General features: G+C 45.1%; 1 protein-coding gene across 3 annotated transcripts in view; it reads right to left on the minus strand.

Annotated features, from left to right (window-relative positions):
* HTR1F (5-hydroxytryptamine receptor 1F) overlaps positions 1–16,556 on the minus strand; it is a 178,712-nt gene extending 162,156 nt beyond the window's left edge. For 2 of the 3 annotated variants that reach the window (XM_065575276.1, XM_005312108.5), the window contains exon 1: positions 16,110–16,471. The gene's annotated coding sequence lies outside the window, so the exon portion shown is untranslated. Of the gene's footprint in view, positions 1–16,109 lie in introns of all 3 variants that reach the window. The other variant, XM_005312107.5, reaches the window with a different exon arrangement.
* Positions 16,557–17,657: the final 1,101 nt, after the last annotated feature.

The following is a 17,657-nucleotide window of genomic DNA, read 5'->3' on the forward strand; positions in this document are numbered from 1 at the left end:
ACCTTGCTCTGAACAGAATCTACATATGCTCAGTTTAGTCCATAAACATTTCCATTGGTAACTCACACAGCAGCAAATATGTCAACTGCAGAGACCTCACTATGCCAGACCCCAGTTTCTTTTGACTAAAAGAGCCACTCACTATATTCTTCAGTTGATTAATGAGCTACAACTGCCACAATAAGTCAATAGAAATCCATCAGCATCTTCATGCAGGGTTCCAACCTCTGCTAACAAGATGTGGTGCAAAAGATTAATTTTGTCCCCTTGTTAAACTATAAACTGAGTGTTCAATAATCCTCATATTTTGCACACCAGACACTTTCCCTTTTTGTAACAGCACCACTAAATATCAAAACACATTTTGGAGACAGCCTCTGGAAAACTCCCACAAACCTGGTTTGTCATTAATAGACTCTTCGTTTAAACCACCAATCTTTTTGTCTTTCAATTAATATTTGCATGCAAAGACAGTGGGTTCGCTAAGGCAAATTTCCTCTACAAACAGTTCAAACCATCACTGAGTTCTGTGCAAAAAGCCCATGCAGCTTAAGGAGGTAGCTGAGGACAGAAAATTTTGCATCACTATTTTACCAGCTGCCTGGGAATAACTGGCTCACAGTAGATTGAACTGAACAGAGCCTTATCCACTTCACCTGGCTTTATCCAAGGAGAAGCCTTACTGAGAGTTCTTTGAAGTGGGAAATGGGAACAAATATCTGAGGCCCAAAATTCTTAATTTTAGAATTAAAATGGTTTCTTAAAAACCTCAAGCTTTTAGACAATGCAAGAGGAAGTAGACAGTGGTGATGATGGAGATGCCATCTTTGCCACCAGCACTTGCTAGGCTTCAAGTGACTTCATAGAAAGTCCCCTGGATTCACAGCAAAATCATCTGAGGAGACCATCTGGATTGACCAACAGAAAAACAAACAAGCCTTAAATGGAAGATAAACACAAATGAGCTTGATTTAACTCTGTCAAAAAAAAAATATAAATAAATAAAAAAAGCACCTTGCTTGAGAAGGGTCATTATACAATGATGCCATTAAGATGAATACAAGGATAGTTTATTTAGAAGCACACCTCAGGGAGGACAGAGTGGCAGACATTTCTCTTGGAATGAGATAAAATGATTCACAGACTTAAACACAACTCTCAAAGTGATCATTAAGAAGAAAAACTTCAATGTTTTGTTAGCTAGGGTTACCATACGTCCTCTTTTTCCAGACATGTCCGGCTTTTCGGCACTCAAACCCCCGTCCGGGGGGAATTGCCAAAAAGCCGAACATGTCCGGGAAAATGCCGGCTCTGCTCGTCCCCTGACTCTTCGGCTCTGTTTAAGAGCCGAGCTGCCCGAGCGCTATGGGCTTCAGGCAGCCCCCTGGCCTCCGGACCCCAGCCGCCGGCCGGGCACTTCCCCTCCCGGGCTCCGGCGGCACAGGGGCTGCCCGAATCTGGTAGCGCTGGGGCAGCTTGGCTCTTAAACAGAGCCGAAGAGTCAGGGGAGGAGCACAGCCTCCAGCCGTGGCGGCTCTGCTCCTCCCCGACTCTTTGGCTCTGTTTAAGAGCCGAGCGCTACGGGCTTTGGGCAGCCCCCATGCCTCCGGACCCTGCGCCGCCGGAGCCCGGGAGGGGAAGTGCCCAGCTGGGGGCGCAGGGTCCGGAGGCAAGGGGGCTGCCCGAAGCCCAAGCGCTACCGGCTTCACGGTTTGCCGGGCAGCCTCCAGACCCTGCGCCCCCGGCTGGGCGCTTCCCCTCCCGGGCTCCAGCTGCGCTGGGGAAGCGCCAGCTGGGGGCGCAGGGTCTGGGGGCTGCCTGGCAAACCGTGAAGCCGGTAGCGCTTGGGCAGCCCTTTCCGCGTGGCTGGGAGTGGGAGGGAGGAGGGGGTGGAGTTCGGGTGGGGTTGGGGCGGGGAAGGGGCGGAGTTGGGTGGGGGTGGGAAATGGGCGGGGCCAGGACCCCGTGGAGGGTCCTCTTTTTTTATTTATTAGGTATGGTAACCCTATGTTAGCCTTCCCAAGTTCAGTTCTTCCATTCTCCTAAGGTAAGGGTTTGTTGGAAGTTTTTTTGATGGTCAAGTAAAGCATCAGTAGCTTTTTCATTATAGTCATCATAGCAAGGATTGGTGAGTAAAGAGTATCTGCCATTTTAAGAGCCCGTGGATGTGCAGTATGAGCAAGTTGCTTTAGCAGTGGAAGAGGATGAGACTGCCCATTGCAGCTATGGGAGGCAGCAAGAACTTGATGTCTTTTCAAGGGACAGACCTAGGTCCTATGCCAGTACATCACAGGCCCGATTTCTGCCTCCAAGCTGCAAAGTAGGATAGCGACCCAACACTGAAGGTCTGTAAGCTTGCCTGTGACCATGCTCATCCAGTCTTTGTCTTCTCAACAGTGATGAAAAGCCAGGTATTGCTGATGTGGAGAGCTGTCCACTGGGAAATGGACTGCATCCCCCAATTTAGTCATTACAGACTAGGTCTGAACATGCCATGATGAAAGCCTCTCCACCCAGTCACTAGTTTCCTGAACCATATAGTTCCCCGAACCATATAGTTCCCCTCGCTCCCCCTCCCCGCCTTTTTTTTTCTTTAATTAAGGACTTGTGTTTCATTTGTTGTTTTGTTTCGTTGGTGTAGTGAAGAAAAAGGTTCTCTTTCCATTGCAGCTTGTGTTAAAAGCCAGCGTTCTTTCCACTGGCTGACTCGTGCACTGCTGAGTTCTTTTTCCCTTTATGTAAGCACCTGTGAAGGGTGATTTTAAAGTTTCAGTTTCACATGTGACACTGAAAGAAGTATTGTAACTGTCTGTTTCAGAAAAAAACTTACAGCTATCAGACTCATAACCAGAAAACCTGGAACAAAATGGTTTCTGTATGATTTTTTTTTCTTAGCATCCTCCCATATGCAGTCCATATACAGGAGGGATAGGGACCTACGTGTGCCTCTTCCTGTGGTCAGAGGGATGACTGTAGAAGGGGTTACTTTCTTTTCTGTACCAAGCACCCCCAATTTAGGGATTGACAGTTGTTGCTGTTAATCGTGTTTTTCCTAGGAGCAGAGGAGTGCAGGGGAGTCTTCTTGCTGCTGTGTGTTAGGAGCCAGGACATACCAAGGTGTATTGTGAATCTTCTTATTTTTTACACAGTTCTATTTCAGTTTCCACATATTGCCAGTTGCAGAGAGGTCTCCAGTGATGAAAGAACACATAATAACCATCTTCATCCATTATTTACAATGGATATGTGTTATGCTAGCAAGTGACAAAAGCGCACAGATAAGTCAAAAACATGGTGACCTGGGAGAAAGGTTGGAATCGGGGGGGGGGGGGGGGGGGAGGGGAGGGGGGGAGTGAGAGCATGAGCCGCTATGGCAGGGATAAGGGAGAGACAGGAGAGAACATGGGGGAAAAACAAATCAGTATCTTAGATGTCTGTATACTAATGCAAGAAGTATGGGGAATCAGCAGGACGAACTTGAGATTCTAATTAATAAAAACAACTATGACATTTGGCATCACAGAGACTTGGCGAGATAATACACACCACTGGAATACTGGTATAGAAGGGTACAGCTTGCTCAGGAAGGACAGGCAGGGAAAAAAAGGAAGGAGGTGTGGCCTTATATATTAAAAATGTATACACTTGGACTGAGGTTGAGATAGAAATAGGAGACAGACTTGTTGAAAGTCTCTGGGTAAGGATAAAAGGGGTAAAAACACGAGTGATGTCATCCAAAGCACAGAACTTGGTGGTGATGGGGGATTCAACCCAGACATCTGTTGGAAAAATAACACAGCAGGGCACAGATTATCCAACACGTTCTTGGAATGTATCGGAGACAATTTTTTATTTTAGAAGGAGGAGACGGCTAATAGGGGAGAGGCTGTTTTAGATTTGATTTTGACAAATAGGGAGGAACTGGTTGAGAATTTGAAAGTGGAGGGCAGTCTGGGTGAAAGTGATCATGAAATGGTAGATGGAAAACAGCAAAACAAAGATAATGTATTTCAAGAAGGCAGACTTTAGCAAACTCAGGGTGTTGGTAGGTAAGATCCCATGGGAAGCAAGTCTAAGGGGAAAAACAACTGAAGACAGTTGGCAGTTTTTCAAAGAGAGATTATTAAGGGCACAAGAACAAACTATCCCACTGTGTAGGAAAGATAGGAAGTATGGCAAGAGACCACCCTGGCTTAACCAGAAGATCTTTAATGATCTGAAACTCAAAAGAGTCCTACAGAAAGTGGCAACTAGATCAAATGACAAAGGATGAATAGGAACAAATAACACAAGTATGTAGGGACAAAATTAGAAAGGCCAAGGCACAAAATGAGATCAAACTAGCTAGAGACATAAAGGATAACAAGAAAACATTCTACAAATACATTAGAAGTGAGAGGAAGATCAAGGACAGGGTAGGCCCATTACTTAATGGGGGGAGGAAAAACAATAACAAAAAAATGTGGAAATGGCAGAAGTGCTAAATGATTCTTTGTTTCAGTTTTAACCAAAAAGGTTAGTAGCGATTGGATGTCTAACATAGTGAATGCCAGTGAAAATGAGGTAAGATCAGAGGCTAAAATAGGGAAAGAACAAGTTAAAAATTACTTAGACAAGTTAGATGTCTTCAAGTCACCAGGGCCTGATGAAATATATCCTAGAATACTCAAGGAGTTGACTGAGGAGATATCTGAGCCATTAGCGATTATCTTCAAAAACTCATGGAAAATGGGAGAGATTCCAGAGGACTGGAAAAGGGCAAGTATAGTGCCAATCTCTAAATAAGGAAATAAAGACAATCTGGGGAATTACAGACCAGGCAGTTTAACTTCAATACATGGAAAGATAATGGAGCAAATAATAAAGCAATCAATTTGCAAACACCCAGAAGATAATAAGGTGATAAGTAACAATCAGCATGGATTTGTCAAGAACAAATCTTGTCAAACCAACCTAATAGCTTTCTTTGACAGGGTAACAAGCCTTGTGGATAGCGGGGGAAGCAGTAGATGTGGTATATCTTTACTTTAGTAAGGGCTTATCTACACTGCAATTTTTTTCGCCAAAAAAAGTTTTTTGGCGCCAAAACAATGGGGGTGTACACATTGCAAAACCACTTTTTGCAACGAAATTTCTCAGTTGCAGCATTATAATAAAACCCCCTTGACGAGAGTCATAAGGCTTTTTTTACACAAAAGTTTTATCGCCATAGTGCCAGTGTAAACACCGCGCTTGATTTTATCACTGTAATTGGCCTCCGGAAGGTGTCCCATAATTCCTGCCCTGACTGCTCTGCTCATTATTTTGAGCTCAGTAGCCCTGCAGGCATACGTCCCTCCTCTTTTAAAGCTCCCTTCTGACAGCTGAGCATGCTGCTCTGCTGGTCTGCTCAAGGAAACAAAGAGCAAATCATTAACCTGGTATGCTCCTGCTCTCTCCCACACTACTAACACAAGGCAGGCAGGGGTAGATGTGTGTGTGTGTGAAAGACTGCTGTGCAGAGCTGGGTAGGGAGGAAAGCAGGGGCTGATGTCGAGTGGTGGTTCCCCCCTGCCCCGCCTCAGGACTGAACTTACGAGACACACACACACTCACTCTCTCCCAACTCATATTGTCTCTGTCTCTCCGTTCCCCACCCACACACACTCCCTGTCACACACTTTCTCCCCATTCCCTCTCACTTCAGTTGAAAAGCGGCTGGCAATCTAGTAGGATGCCCATGGAATGATGGGATTGAGAAGCCTGTATCATGTGATGTTGTACCTACCCTATGAGGCATTGCAAACCCTTCCCAAAGCACCCTGTGGCCAGTTGCACAGTAGGATAGCTACCCACAGTGCACTGCTCTCTGTGTTGTTGCAAGAGCTGCTAGTGTGGATGCACTCCGGTGACACAAGGAGCATAGTGTGGACACACAACAGTGGTTTAATTAAAGCATTTTAATAAACGTGGCATAACTTTTGGTGAAATAACTTGGCAGTGTAGACATAGCCCAAGGCTTTTGATATGGTCTCACATTACTTTTTCATAAACAAACTAGGGAAATATAACCTATAAGGTGACTGCATAACTGGTTGGAAAACTGTTCCCAGAGAGTAATCATCAGTGGTTCACAGGCAAGCTGGAAGGGCATATTGAGTGGGGTCCTGCAGGGACCAGTTTTGGGTCCAGTTCTGTTCAATATCCTCATCAATGATTTAGATAATTGCGTTTGCAGATGATACCAAGCTGGGAGGGGTTGCAAGTGCTTTGGAGGATAGGACTGAAATTCAATAAGGACTAATGCAAAATACTCCACTTAGGAAGGAACAATCAGTTGCATATATACAAAATGGGAAATGAGTGCCAAGGAAGGAGTACTGCAGAAAGGGATCTGGAGGTCATAGTGGATTACAAGCAAAACATGAGTGAACAGTGAAACACTATTGCAAAAAAAGCAAACATCATTCTGGGATGTATTAGCAGGAGACTTGTAAGCAAGACACAAGAAGTAATTCTTCCGCTCTACCCCACGCTGATTAGGCCTCAGCTGGAGTATTGTGTCCAGTTCTGGGTGCCACATTCCAGGAAAGATGTGGACAAATTGGAGAAAGTCCAGGGAAGAGCGACAAAAATGATTAAAGGTCTAGAAAACATGACCTATGAGGGAAGACTGAAAAAATTAGGTTTGTTTAGTCTGGAGAAGAGAAGACAGAGGGGACGTGATAACAGTTTTCAAGTACATAAAAGGTTGTAACAAAGAGGAGGGAGAAAAATTGTTCTTCTTAATCTCTGATGATAGGACAAGAAGCAATTGGCTTAAATTGCAGCAAGGAAGATTTAGGTTGGACATTAGGAAAAACTTCCTAAATGGCACGGTGGTTAAGCACTGGAATAAATGGCCCAGGGAGACTGTGGAATCTCCATCATTTGAGATTTTTAAGAGCAGGTTAGACAAACACCTGTCAGGGATGGTCCCCATGAGTGCAGAGGACTGGACCAGATCTGGGGTTCTCAACCTTTTTCTTTCTGAGGACAGAAGAGATAGGAGGGGTGTTAATGGGCCATTTCACCTTGAAATAACCGTCCCTTGAAATATGTTAACTACTTATACTAAACAATCTGTTCTAGCTTGTATTTAGCTGTGTCACTCTGATTAAGTTTCCCAGACCTGAGGAAGAGCTGTGTGTAGCTCAAAAGCTTGTCTCTTTCACCAACAGAACTTGGTCCTATAAAAGATATTACCTCACCCACCTTGGCCTTGTCTACATTACAAAGTTTTGTCAGCAAAAGTTATTTCGCTTTAACTAAAGCATTTTAATTAAAACCACTATTGTACGTTCACACTAGCTCCTTGTGTTGGCAGAGTGCATCAAACTGGCCCCAGATCCCTGGTTGAGAACCACTGGACTACATTACCTCTCAAGGTCCCTTCCAGTCCTATGATTTATCATATCAGCTGAAGAGGAATAATGTGGTCATCAATTAGAGTGCAGGTTCCCATCCTTCATTTAATCCAAACTTACCCACTTCCTGGGATTTGGCTTTATGACATTTGAGTTGCCAATAAATCTCAGCCTAAACTTTCTCCCTAGACTGTTGCTAAAGTTTCTCTAGGGACACTTCTCCGTTCTAGTTTCTATGTTCTCAGACTCAACAGCACTTCCCTTCTTTTCAAAGTCTTATTGAGCCACATCTACGGTGAGTTAGCAACAGTCAGCATCTCCTGGCACCTTTCTAACAGTTGGTCAACAAAAGAACCCAGCCACTCTGAATGTTTAGGGTCAAACACAATGTCAGATGCTTGTCAAAGTAATGGACTACAAACTAGTTACAAGATTGCTTAGTAAATGCCACATAGTTTGTTTCATATTAAAACCTAGCAACCAGCTGAATTAACATGGAGAATATTTAATTTAGTATAAACAAACTCAAAAAGATTCATGGAAGTACGTCCCTATATTCAATGTTCTCATAGGGATTGCATACTGTAATAACTTAATTCATTTAGTGTACAGACCAAAACTTGGCAATTTTTCCTTTACATGAACAGGATTCCCCACATTTTTTCCAACAGAAAAGACAAGTACAACATGAACCAGAACCTGTGCATCTGGAGTTTAAAGTATATAGTTATGACACAGCCTCTATACTTTTAGCAGCAAACTTTCCATTTGTTATATAATACAGCATACTTCCTATAGGGATGGTGTATACTGGCCTTCAACACTGCTTAAAGACAAGTGATACAATCCTCACTTACCCCCACGCAGAAGGCTTTAGAGTCAAGGTAGCTCAAGTGCATTCCCTACCAATGCAATCATTAAGACTCCAGGAAATCAGATAAACACATACATCCACAGCAGCTTCAATTCACCTGCCTTAACCATCCAAATTCCCTTACCACCATAAATCCCGTAAGCACACATTTAATTCCAACCACAGCTAGGTTTAGATATATTCCCTAAATCATTACGTAGTTGTAAAGCAGACTGAAACATGAGCTGTAGCTCTCACAGCCCCCAACTGAGCAAGAAGGGGAATTTGATTCCTATGTAGTCTAAGGGTCAATCCAACAGGAGCAAGATCTATTACTAGGACTGGTTGAAAATTCAATCTAAACTATTCTTCAACAGAAAATTAGATTTTCAACTAGCTTTTGTGACTTCACCTCCCATGATGCAATGCAACTATGATACACCTCTTCTTTTCACCAATGGGGAGACTGTGGTACAACATGGGAGAGGCAATCTGAGCAGGAACCCCAAGTTATAGTGAATGGGCCTCTCTATCTCAGCTGAACTACAGCTCCCATGAGGCAGTGTAGCAGCAATTCATAATTGAAATATTTCAGTTTTTGATTTTTCCATCAAAAACTTAAAATATTTCAGCAGGGAAAGGTTTCAGAGTGGTAGCCGTGTTAGTCTGTATCAGTAAAAACAACGGGGAGTCCTTGTGGCACCTTAGAGACTAACACATTTATTTGGGCATAAGCTTTCGTAGGCTAGAACCCACTTCATCAGATGCATGGAGTGGAAAATACAGTAAGCAGTATAAATATACAGCACATGAAAAGATGGGAGTTGCCTTACCAAGTGGGAGGTCAGTGCTAATGAGGCCAATTCAATTAGGGTGGATGTGGGAATGGGCAACTCCCATCTTTTTATGTGCTATATATTTATACCTGCTTACTGTATTTTCCACTCCATGCATCTGATGAAGTGGGTTCTAGCCTATGAAAGCTTATGCCCAAATACATTTGTTAGTCTCTAAGGTGCCACAAGGACTCCTCACTATTTTTTCAGTGGGGAAAAAAAAATTCTGACTTCTTTCCCTGCTCAGTTAGGGGCAAGGTCACCTACCAGTCAGGTTTCAAGCTTATTGTGAGGTCACTAACCTCCACAGTTCTTCTGAAGAACGGGGAAGTAAAGATGTAATATTTCTCCCCTCTCAACAAAAGGAGCAATAAGGGGCCAAACCAAACATTTAAGTGTTGCTCCACAACTGTTGGCAAATGCTGATCTTACTTAATTGGGGTTAATGAAGGAAAAAGTGAGAGAAAAGGGAGTTTAGAGGCTTCACAGCATCCCACAGATTCCAATAGTTGGTTCCATTTGTGGATAATTTTAGGGAAGCAGAGGCACTGCTGCTGGAGCAGATTCACCGTTAAATGGGATTGGCAGAGGAGGAGGAAGAAGAGGCTAAATTTAATTAAATTTTTCTTTCATCCCAAATCAAGTTTGGGGGATGGGGAGAGGAGAAGATGGTGATGGTGGGGTAGGGGGTTGGTTTGCTCTCCCAGAAGTGCTTTGCAGGCTGGAAGTATTTCACCACTAAAAACACTCATTCTTTTCTCTCCTCTACCCTGTGTCCAGTTTTGTTATTGCAGTACCAGCGGCAGTTTTCCTACATTAGGAAAACTAATTTAAAAAATCCTTGCAGCAAATCTGGCTATTCTGTGGCTGACAGGAAGAGTACACCATTACCAGCAGGGTGGACTTTGTCTTTTTTTTCCCTCTCCTTCTTTGATTTCCTTCCTGCTCTCTCCTAATCCCTAGTTCAGAATTCTTAAGTTTCTTCAGAACTTTTGGTGACTTTTTGCTCAATCATTTATCGGTTTGTTCCAGCACTTCCTCTTTGGACCCCTCAACCCTAATAGTGCCTCATCTTTACTCCCTGAAGAGAGTAGTTATCTTCCCAACATTCTCTATGGTGAAGACTGATTTCTTAACTATGTAGCTCCTTTGCCATATCCTTCTTGCTCCCTGGTGAGCCAGCAGAGCCACTGAGTCTCTTGTAGGTTTCCTGCTTCTTATATATTGAATCATTGCCCAATTTCCATTATCAAAGAAAGGCCAATTTATCATAGAATTATAGGACTGGAAGGGACCTCAAGAGGTCATCTAGTCCAGTCCCCTGCACTCGTAGCAGGACTAAGTATTATCTAGACCATCCTTAAGTGTAAGCAGTCATAACTCCACTAATTACAATGGAACTGCACATTCTTACATATGGGGTGAATTTGCATCAGACTGCTCAAAGATCATCTTTGGAGGAATCATCCAGGAGCTTGCCAAGGCATCCATTTCTCACTGTGATAAGTCATATCTGCAGCTTGGGCCGCTTGCCCTTCAAACATGAGTTTCGAAATTCATCTTGCATTTTAATGATTAAAAACAGTGCTTAAACACATTCAGCAAGGTGTGGTGCAGAGATATTTTACAAAAAGGTAGCATCGCAATGAGAGTTGTGCCAAAATTCTCTCATTCATAAGTGAATCCAGTGACTTTGGGCTTGTTCACAGGAAGACTTAGTGCACAGCAAGCTAGTGTGTAAATCCACAACACACTAGCCTGAAGCAGTAGTAGGTCAAAGAGCACTAGGAAACCTTTGGTGCATGATAGCAGGATCCACATGCCCTGTTAGTGCATGGCTAGCTAGTGCACTGTAGATTTACACCCACCGCTTGCCACACAGTAACTTGCCATGTGGACAAGCCCTTAAAGTCCTTTGGGCGCTCCCATTTGAGTGCTAAGTTTCTGGTACTTCCCAATTGGAAAAAGCCATGTTTGATATTAAAAGCTGCTTAGCCACCTGTGGGCTCACACACTTCATCTGCTGGTGGAAAGACTACGTATGTGCAGACACACAGATGCACAATTATAAAAGACAACGATATCATCCATTCTCAGCTTCTAAATAAGCCTTGTATCACCTCTTGGGTACCGCTCCATCCTGCCAAATGGTGATCTGACATACCTATACAATAGGCAATAGAAAACTCAGAGTGTCAGAGCAGGATACCCCATCTTCCAACTTGTGGGGCCAGACCTATGAAGTTTGGAAGGTCCATGGCTCACGTGCGCATTTCTTCAGGGAGACGAAGAATAGGGGAATTAAAGAGAAATAGCCACCCATTCCCTCCAATAGAGGTTTACAGCACTCATGTATGCAGCACTTAAATTTATATTTTGAAGGGCAAACACTTATAGAATGTCTTCATTTTGGACTACAACTACAATACAATGAAGAGTCCTTGGCACAGGAGCAGCAGCCTTATTCAACCATCTTGCCAAGACTACCAAGTGCCAATTGAAGGGTGGCCCTGCTTTATTGTTGCATCATAATTTCTACTTTTTTATTTTATATATTAATATTGCTATTTATAATCTGCAAATGCATGTCTGATACATATAATTAGTTTGCAAATAACAGAACCAGGAGACAGAGAAATTAGTATTTAGGTAGAATCACTCATAACCAATTTCTCTCTAACACAGTAGTTGCAGAATAATGCTGAGGGATCCTTCCTGCTAAGCACCACTGTGAAATAAATGAGCATTCTTCTAGAATTACCATAACTGCGGTAGCTTCAATTAGAGATTCCATAACCTTTGTTTGCCCGAGTAAATTACCCATATAACCTGCAGGCAAGAATAAAGATTTTAAAATAAATAAGTCTAATGCACAAGAAGCCATGAGATGCCACCCACCAAATAATAAAAATGCATTATTACAAGGTTAAGTCTGGTACCTAATGTCAGTCATTTGGGTGGATAATAATACAAGCTACTTCAGGCAGTTTATATAGTTATCCCACAGGGCACCAACAACTGGCGATCTAGTCCTTTAAAAAGAAAAAAGAAAGTGTTGAAAGTAGTCTCAGGTACAACACCTGTCCATAAAAGTCAGTTTCTTTTTGGTTTTGCCACCATGTTGTTTTCATCTCTCCCCTGTTGCTAGGTGAAAGGCTCATAAAGAGCCAGTTAAATAGAATATAGTGAAACCAGCTGTAGAGAAGTGTTGTAAAATGGACACAGTAAAACTGGAAAGAGGTTTCTACTCTTGCAGTTAGAGTAATCTTAGGTGTTGCCATTTTTAAAAATGGCATGTTAATCAGGACTTAAATTCTCAAAGTATTTCCCGGCACTGCCGCGGGGCACTGCTGGAGCTCCCCTGGGTTTGAAAATATTGACTGGAGCGCCGTTCCAGATGGCTCTGGCTGAATTTAAGCCCCGATGTTAATAAATTTAAAAGGAAGTTTGATATTTAATTAACTTTAAATTCCACAAAACAAACAGTAGCATGACACACCTTGGTATTGCATCAACACTAGCCACAGGGTGCTTTGGGAAGGGTTTGCAATGCCTCATGGGGAAGGTACAATATTACATGATGCAGTTTTCTCAATCCCATCGTTCCAGGGGCATCCTGGTAGATTGTCAGCTGCCTTTTCAGCTGAAGGGGGGGGGGGGGGAGGAGGAGAGGAGAGTGATGTGTCTGGGGTGGGGGGAGACAGCAGGCTGACCAACCTATCCTGAGGCAGCGGAAGGTCAGCCCCCGGCTCTGCTCTGCACAGCAGTCTCTCCCGAAGCAGCCCACTCTTTGCCTGTCTGCCTATGGTTCTGTGATTCCCTCCAAGTTCTCCCACAGCCTCCTCAGCTGCCAGGAGCAGCTCTCTGAGCTCTCAGTGCTGAGGAATGTCAAAGCAGCACAGCATTCCCTCATTACCCCCCCTCCATGACAGACTTAAGTCCAGAGGCCTGGAAGGTGCATGAGGGCATTACTTGGAAAAGTGCACCTTACTATTCCTGGAAAACAGTGAAGGCAGGGGCAGCAGGTGAATGAGCCATTGGGAGAGGCTAGCCCCCCGCCCCTCCTCCTCCAACCCCCCTCCCCCACCGGAGCCCAGCACGTGTGCACACACCCCTTGGCCACTGGACCCCCACACGCCCCCAGCCTCGGAGCGCCAGACAGGCAGAGTGGTCCCAGCGCCCCCAGCTCCAGACAGGCAGAGCGGTCCCAGCGCCCCCAGCCCTGGAGCTCTGTGTGGGCAGCGCGACGTGGCTCCAGTCCCAGCACCCACAGCCCCGGGCCTTGTGAGCACCAGCCCCAGCCTGCCTACCCTAGCCTCTCTGCCACAGAAGAGTGGGAAGGGAACTGGAAGCATGCAGGAGAGAGTCTGGCGGGTGGATTGTGGGTAGGGCCACACCAGGCTGTTTGGGGAGACACAGCCTCTCCTGTACTATGATACCCGCTGCCCATGAGTGAAGGAGTCACAACTCTACCCTCTCACATCCAGAAATACCCCCTTAAGTCACTCGTGCTGCCAGAGGTGCCACCCACCTCACTCCTTCAGCCCTCAGATGGGAGAGCTAGATTACACCCAATCCCTATGTGTAGGGAGAATCTACTTCCTACACTTCCCTCTCTAACACACCCATTCAGAGGGACGCATAATTCAGTCCTCAATACACATGTAACAGTGACACACATGGGGATTCTTGTTTTGGAGAACAAGATGACTTGCTGTCCTCAAAGGCAGATATTTACCACCTGGGTCAACAGATCTTGATATTCAGCTCAACATCTATAATTTATTCCACGCTGCATCCTTGCTTATTCTCTATTTTTAACAATAAGGGGACAAGTGATAGGTGAACAACAAAAGCTTCTTAACATAGGTTCAAATACAAGCCTACTTGGTTTAAGTAGATATAGGTTCCAATATAAGCATAAGGATGGCTGTCAATGTTTCCAATCCTCTGTGGTCTGGATATTGTGTTGGAAACCTCCCAAGAACATACTCTTACAAGGCTACCAATGATTCTGGGCTCCATTCAGGTTACAAATATCAAAAATAGCTTTTTTGTAGTTCTTTTTCTCAAAAGTGAAGAGATGCAGCACTTTTAAACTAATAGTCTTGTTATTTTAAGTAATTTTTTGTAACAAGTTACCACTCCCAGTGCATGACTGGGATAAAACTATGAAGAGTTCAAAGTTCTAAGAAATCAGAGTGTGTAACAAGGCAAGGGTATACTCAAGAAAGAAGACAAGGAATATTTTTGAACATCTCCCAAAATATGATACTCATACTTTATAGAAAGGCATGTTATGCCCAATCCGGTAAGGCCCTCGACCACTATAATCTTGCACCTAATAGCCAGTGCCTAACTTCTTCATTCTTGAACTCCTTTTCTCAAAGGAAACTCCACAGGAACATGATGTTGGAGGCAGATTTCATCTGCCTTAAATGGAACCCAACTAGTTATAGTGTTGAGGAATACCATTTCGACTGCAAGCTCTTTTGGGCAGGGATTCTCATTGTTCTGTGTCTGTACAGCACCTAACACAATGGCATTTGATCCATGACTGAAACTTCTTAGCACTATGATAATGCAAACAATTTGATTTGTTTGGGATGATTTTGTAAATCAGTGGAAGATTCACAAACAGAATTAAGATGAAAGATTATGATTTATCATCGTGAAGACTCAAAATTTACTTGGATTTTCAGATGAGATTTTGTATATGAAATCACACACTCGGAGACCTACAAAAATCCATCTGCACTGCATACACAAATATCTGTGGTATGTGTATATCACACAAACACGAAAATAACAAATAGGGAGGAAACAAAACTTCCTTACCAGATCAAATTTGACCCAAATTTAAGTTCATTAATACAAGCTATACAAAAACTTAAGAACTATATATTATGTTTCCAAAACATGATTTAAAAAAAACAAGCTTCTACTGGAATGTTTTAAAACACACACTTTCCTGTTGTGATTGGGATCTAAAGATTAGTTCATTGTGCTAGAGCAGGAGCACATTAAAAAGTGAAATGAACTAAAACCAAGCTATGACCAAAATGAAATTAAACTACATTTTACATTTCACTTAGTTTGAACAAGTATACAACAAAGAAATCAGTGAAAAGCCGACTAGAACTACAGTTTTAATAATTTAAGATAGTATTTGAAACATAGGGACTTTGTAAGGATTTTTCCCAAATATGCAGGCATCAATCTAAAGAGAAATTAGAGACGACTAAATCTTAATCCTCCCCCCCGCAGTTTATTTTCCTTTGCATTTCATGAGGAGTTAGCCAGAAATCCGAACAACATGGGCAGGAGAAAGGGCGAGATTAATTAACTCGGTATTAAACCAGTTCTTAGAGCCCCTGAGAGGAAGCAACACATTCAGTCTCCGTTATTGTATGCAACAGCTGATATGCGGATTGTCCCTGCAGGAGACACACCGGGCTGCCCTGCTTCAGAGCACGCAGAGTGCAATACAAGCTGCAGAAACGGAGAAGGCTCAAGAACATCACTTTCAAAAGCAGCAGCAACTTTTCTTTTAGATTCAGAGCAACGGGGTTTGGTGGAGAAAATTAAAGGCTCGTCAGCAAAACACTGATACCTAGGAGTGGGAAGGAAAATCTCTTCAATTAGAGTCTTCTCCTTCACCCACCCTCACTCTCCTAATAGGCAAATGGGTGAGGGGTTAAAACTGTGTTAGAAACATTATGAGCTTCTTGTTTTAAATGGCACACGAAGGTGATTGTGCACAAATGCTGCACTTCGCTGTCCAAGCTGTCAGTGCACTGTAACGAGTAACGGAAGGCAGGCATATACAAGAATCCGACTGTTTTCAGAGGTGAGTGGGTTGCACGTCTGCAGGTATAACCGAGGGGCATGCAAGCAAGCCCATGGGTGCGCGGAAGGAGCTAGGAGCCCAGCGCCAGCGCCCCCACACAGCAGCACGCTCCTCCGCCCCCTAGCCCGACCAGGAGCCCCTTTCACGCCAGGGCTGGCTGCACTTCAAAGCAAAAAGGCTCTCACCTGTGCTGCGGGACACCAGCGTCCTCCTCTGCCACCGACCAGCACCAGGGAGCGGAGCGCGGGGCACGGCGCTAGTCCAGGCTGCGGAGGGTGCAGGGCGCGGAGCCCCTTTGGATGGCAAGGGGAGCAAAGTGCCGCCGCAGCAGCTCTGAGTCTGGACAGGGGCTGAGTCTGCAAGCAGCGGCGGCTGCTCAGGGAGGAGGCGGAGGCTGTTGCTCTGATCCGCTGCTGCCGGGGGGGGGTGGGCGTGGAGCTCTTCACCCGCCCACCGCTCCTTACAGCCAGCCGGCGGGAGCTGGGACAGCAGCCCCCTGCAGAGCACCCGGGCTCCCCCATCACAGATGAAGGGGGCCCTTTCCCGCACCTAGACACCCCGCCCTTTCTGAGCTCTCCCCCCTTCCCGCCCTTTATTATTCCCTCCCACCGAGCCGGTCCCCGTCTTTCCCCCTTCAATTTGTTCCTCTCCTTTTGCCATTTGTTGCTTCCCTCCCCTGCTAATGTCACCTCCCCCCTTTTCTTTGTGGAGTCCCCCCCCCCCCGTGCAGCCAGAGGAGTCGGTCCCCTCCCCTACTGAGTTCTCCTTCCCCCCACTATTTTGACTGTCTCCAGTTGTGTTTGCTCCCTCCCGGCCCCACTGTAGTGGAGAAGAGCCTTAGCTCCCCCCACCATGGCACACCCTGACCCTGCCAGGGCTGAGGCTGCTGCTTTTATGGTGGTGGGAGGTTAAGAAGGAACAAAATAAGGGGGGCAATCACCATTGCTGCACCCCTCAGGTTTCTGCTCCATCCTTGTGATCTCAAATGCCTTCATAACACCAATAGCAGGTACAAAAAGCTGGTCTCCCACATCAGCTTGCTGCCACAGGGCTGCGAGGACTCTGCCCTCCTTCAGATGATCTTTCTTCTGAGAGGACACTCTCCAGCTACCAGCAATGGCACCTGGTAGTGAGGGGGCTTGGAGGGGTCGTTCATGGTGCCCATCAGGGGTCTCCTATATTATTTGTTGGGGAAGGCTCTTTGCTTCCCCTGTCAAGCACTGAGGCATGTCCAAAGGCAGTCCCCCTTAGCCTAGCAAGGAGGGGTAGTGGTCCTTCTTGGGCCTCAGGACAGCAGCAGCACCACCACTGTTGGCAACCTTTCCCATCCAGCTCCCCTCCTCCATCTAAAGCTGACATCTGCCAACTTCTCTTGGACACCAGGTGTGATCCTTGTCCTGCCTGGCTGAGCAGGCAGACCCAGCCACTGACAGCCATCTGGCAGGGTCCTTGAGGGGTGCATGTGATGATGGGCAAGGGAGAGGCCCACCCTTAGAGGAAGGCCATCCTCCCCCTTGTCATATTCTCTTTAGCCCCCATCCTGTCATCCTTACCTGCCAAGCCTTCCCCTGCTAACCTGCCCTTTGTTATCACCAATGAGGGCTGGGTCCTAGTCTCAAAAAGTAAATGTGATAAACGTAACTCATGGCCCAGCTCCTTCCATCTTTTCAAAGGGAGGCCACTGCTGTGCTTGCTTCCATGCCCTCCAAGAAGGTCCAAGACTGGGAGCTGTA

Source organism: Chrysemys picta, chromosome 1 (assembly GCF_011386835.1).
Source record: "Chrysemys picta bellii isolate R12L10 chromosome 1, ASM1138683v2, whole genome shotgun sequence".
NCBI classification, from domain to species: Eukaryota; Metazoa; Chordata; order Testudines; family Emydidae; genus Chrysemys; species Chrysemys picta.